Source organism: Spinacia oleracea, chromosome 5 (assembly GCF_020520425.1).
Source record: "Spinacia oleracea cultivar Varoflay chromosome 5, BTI_SOV_V1, whole genome shotgun sequence".
NCBI classification, from domain to species: Eukaryota; Viridiplantae; Streptophyta; class Magnoliopsida; order Caryophyllales; family Amaranthaceae; genus Spinacia; species Spinacia oleracea.
In genome coordinates this window covers 97,371,152-97,375,805 of record NC_079491.1, presented here as the reverse complement: position 1 = coordinate 97,375,805, position 4,654 = coordinate 97,371,152, and the positions used below count along the sequence as shown (strand labels likewise).

The 4,654-nt window shown below is 47.2% G+C and overlaps 1 pseudogene; it reads right to left on the bottom strand.

Moving 5' to 3' along the window:
* Positions 1–28: 28 nt before the first annotated feature.
* On the bottom strand, positions 29–3,733 carry LOC130461067 (NADH-ubiquinone oxidoreductase chain 4-like; annotated as a pseudogene).
* Between the last annotated feature and the right edge of the window lie 921 nt (positions 3,734–4,654).

The window sequence follows — 4,654 nt, the reverse complement described above, 5'->3', positions numbered from 1 at the left end:
CCTTTTTTCTTTTCTTTGTTGATTCCTCTCAATGAAATTTTCCATGTTGCACTAAGTTACTTACGGATGTATGCATGCGGTCCGGGAACACTTTGGGGGTGAACACCCATCCAAACAAGTAGAGTCAATAGTTCAGCATTTAGGCCATAACATCTAGCAAAAAAAAATCTTTTACCCAACAAGTGCTCTCCGAACCAAGCTAGATAGTTTCTTATCACTAGGCTCACCAACCAACCTGGACTTTGATTCTTATTATTCCTACCGGATATCAAAACCATAAGGATTGTTTCCAGCCATGAGTTCCCATATGACATAAGCGCTCTTGGGTGGGGCGGGCCATTCCATCCAATTTTTGAGAATGGTTGATGGTCGGCGGGGGCGATAGGCTTCGCTTCTACGACTGCCTTCCCAGCCGTTGCAAAGACTGAGCGAGAACGGTCAAGAGCGATGTTGTTGCGCGGGGATGCGATTCGCCAAGCTAAAGCTGCCCGGCCCTACCGGATTGGGAATGCGAACGCCTTTCCTTCCGATGTAATCGCTAAAGCGAATCTTAAGCATGTAAACAACCTAAAGCTCGAAGTTGAGCTTAAGCAAAGCTTTCGGTTGTAATAGCTAAAGCTATGCTTTTGGAAGGTACTATAAATCCTTTTTTTTTTAAGGGCTGCTCGCTCTACCGAAATACCAAATTCGAGGCTTACACGACCTAAAAAAAGCTTTCAGTAGCGCCCTTACTCTATCAAGTAAGCAAATAGGAATTACCTGAAAATCTAAGCCTTTTGAAGTGCCATTAGTTGTAGCTGTGGGTAGGGCTTTCGTTCTTATCGCTCCGGGTTCCGATCTATATGACCTCCGGACGGTACAAAGTAAACTTCTTCCGTAGAGGCAGGTAATAGTTCTGTTCAACGAGGGGCCCTACGTACTTGTCCACAGTCCAGGACAACTGAGATCTTCCGTTCTGCGTGCGTGGGAACAGCTCAAACAAAGAAAAGTCTGGTCTGAATTCAGGCACGGCCCGCCGTCTGCTGCTAGGTCGGGGAATGGCGCCAGTCGAGGGCGCGCTATGCCCCTTAATCAATCGTATGGTCCTTCGACCCTCGTTTTCTTTTTGCGGTCGGCATAGATCTCATGAGACCCGCCCACTATTACTACGAAAAAAGAGCCCCACCCTTTTCCTTCGCTACTAGGAGAGTAAGAAACTTCTATTAGCGAAGGACCTTGAGTCGAATTGATCGTGTCATGTGCAACGTCCATCAATGATGGTTCATTAATGTCCATTGATTTAGACTCCTGCCCTCTTCCCAACTACGAAAAAGAGCGAGAGGCGAAGAGCAAACCAAGAACGGAAACGGAAGTCTTTTGACTCCCCAGTCTCTCTTAAATAAAGCTCGCCAAGGCGACCTGGGCAGGTCGGCCGGGTCTTTCCCTGTTGTTCTGTTTCCGCCACGAGAAAGACGCACGGAAGAAGTATGCCCAGCGCGCAGAAGATCCGTTGAGAGTTTCTGTTGTCTCGGTAGGGAACTGTACGATCTTTTCCCCTATTGAATCAATAAAAAAAGAGGTCAGCGCTACGGCCTCCTATTGTTTGATCCAATATTGACCAGGGACGAGCCCCGACTTCCATAAGTCCTTGGTTTGACCTCCTTAACAGGGGTCACCTTGCTTTTAAGAAAGCGGAGCAGGGCCAATTTCTCGTACTTGCTTAGTGTGTCCTCCTTTCGTCGAGTGCTCTTCCCGGTTCACTGGGCTATTAGCCTACCAAGCACTTGCCTGCAGCTCCTGCCGCCCGCCAAGCGGGCGGAGCGCTCGTTATCCTTACTGTTCTCTCTGCGGGGGGCCCCTCCCATTGCTCTAGCCATAAGCAATGGCAGCTCCAGCTCGCAACCACGGGGGCTTGCCCTTCGAGGCCTGAGTGGGCTCAGCAGTCAGCCTCCATTCAAAGTTAAGGGGTCTTTCGCTTTTGCAAGATCTAGAGAGATACTACGAGTCCTCCGTCCCAGATTCTATCGCCGCGACCATATGGTTCACCGGTACTACCAAAAAGTCTCATGCTTACGTTACTCTTATTGATGGTTTTCTTATCTTGGACCACGAAGACTCCGGTCGTGCTTCTGGTTTCTATTCTCATCATCATATTGATGAAAAATCTCCTCGTGCTCTGCCATAAGAACTTGGAGTCTGTATCTTGGTGAAGGTAAGGTAACACTGTGATTCTTGCTCAAAAAACAGACCGAAAGCGTTCGAATTATGGCTCGTTCGATCTGGCAGCATTCATGAGTCGCTCGTTCAACTGTCCCTCGAAGACACGGTCGAGAAATGCCATTACGAGGGTAACCTCTGTCATTTCTTTCTCTCGGTCTCACCCAACAAGATACGGCTCAGCCAAAAAACGTGAGCGCCCCTGCGCGAGCCTTATTTGAAAAGTCAAGCTTTGGGTCCCTAAAGACTAAAGAATGGATCAAAAAAAAGGGGGGGGGGGGGGGACTTCCGCAACGGGCTATGCCACCCAAACCACTGAGGGAAGTCACATCCGTCCCATCGCAAGCACCTACAATGTCATGATCACATTGGTTTACCCTTTTTTTTTCTTTGGTAGTTTAACGGGCGGTCGCCCCTCCAACAAGAAAGGGTATAAATATGAAAACTTCTCTGCCATTGGATCGGAGAATTTATGGAGGAAGTCGGGTTTTAAATTTTCAGAAACCACACGATTATATAGCCAAAGGGAATAGGCCGCGCCTAAAATCATCCCAAGCGCTGCTAATGTGGCTACTAAGCTATTTCTTTGGAAAGCTCCTACTAAGATGAGAAATTCCCCGATAAGCTGCTAGTACCAGGTAACTCATATTGGCTAAAGTGAAAAAAGAAGAAAATGGTAGAGAAATTCGGCATGGTGCTCACTAAACCTCCGTAATATCTAACAAGTCGAGTCTTATGTCGGTCATATAGAACACCAACACATAGAAAAAGGGCTGAAGAAACCAGTCCATGACTTACATCGTAGAATGCTACCTCCAATTCCTGTATGTTCAGACTAAACATACCAATAGTCACAAAATTCATATGGGCTACTGAGGAGTAAGCAATGATCTTCTTAAGATCGATCTGTCTTAAAGTGGTCAAGGAAGTATATATTATAGCATCACGCTTAGAGTATAAATGAAAGGAGTGAAACAAAGTGTCGCTTCAGGAAACATGGGTATTGAAAATCTTAAAAAACCCGTAAGTTACCATTTTAAAAGAATTCCTGCCAAGATAACGGATCCTGCCGTGGGTGCCTCTACATGAGCTTCGGGTAACCAAATATGAACTGGTACCATAGGAACTTTGACAGCGAAAGAGGCGAAAAAAAGCAATCCATAAAAAGATTTGGCGCCGCTCACTAAATTCTGTGGTTAATAATATTTGTAAATCGGTAGTTCCTGTTTGGAGAAGATCACAGAATAGCTAATAGCATAAAAACAGATCCAAGTAAAGTATAAAGGAAAAACTGATATGCTGCCTTGATCTTTCTTTGTCTCGAACCCCATACCCCTATAATAATGGTAGAGTAAGGGGTAGCCCCAAAGCGGAATTGACCGGTAGTGGTTGGTCGAAGCTCCAGTAGGTAGCCACTCCCTTCTCAGGGAACCGTACGTGATACTTCCGCATCATACGGCTCCGTCCCGAGCTTCCGTCGTCGGCCCTTGTCATTAGACCACTATCTATGCATGTATTTTCAGCCTGGACTCTCGAATCTTTTGCTTGTCGGGTAGTGGCGAACAATGCTGCTTGTGTTGCGGGGGATGCCGCGCGTAGGGCCCGGCCTGCTTCCCGCCCGAAAGAACCGCTCACTAGCTAGCTGGACTAGTGAGGGGGCCCCATTTTGAGACATACTCAAACCATGCCTTTCGAACCGAACGTAAGGTAGTTGACTCGCTAAAGCTCTTCGAGCTTTTGAGCTTAAGCGAAGCTTTCGGACCAAGCGCGTTAGCGCAACTCGCTAAAGCCCTTGCTTGTTTTATAGCTAAAGCGAAGCTTTTGGGCCGTCTTCCAAATAAAAAAGAAAGTCGTTGGAAGAAAGATGGAGTGCGGCCTGTAGAGCAATGTAACGCACCGTCGGGTTGCTCACGCAGGCGGATCTCTCTCTCTAGATATCTATGGATCTCTAGAGAGAGATGTGAAAGTCATTTTGTTATGGCCGCTCCCCGACTTACGGCCTTTACGCTACTACTACTGTGTTGTGAGCGGTTCAAATTCCAATTTGGTTTATCTTTCCCAATCATTCTGGCCGGAACTTGTACGCAGCACTTGTGAAAGGTTTAGAACTCTTTTTTTATCTGAATCTAAAGCAGGACCTTACGCTATTCTCGATACTCCGCGGAGCTCTACCCTGCCGCATTTCCTTTTTTTTGAAGGGGGTCGCAGAAATGTCTCCACCTCCTGCCAACAGTCTTTCTTCGGAATTTGACTGAACGGGTCGATCCTCTCCTTACAGTCGAGTCACTTCATACCTCTCCTCCCGTTTGTTTTATTTTAGAACTTATCCTAAGGTCTCCTCGCCAGAGCTCCCAGTGACGACAGAGGAACCACCCGCCTGCTGGGGCGGCGGCTTTTTTGTTTCACAAAGACGATTATCCCTACCCTCGGTAGCTTACGAGTTTACGTCCATCCCCTG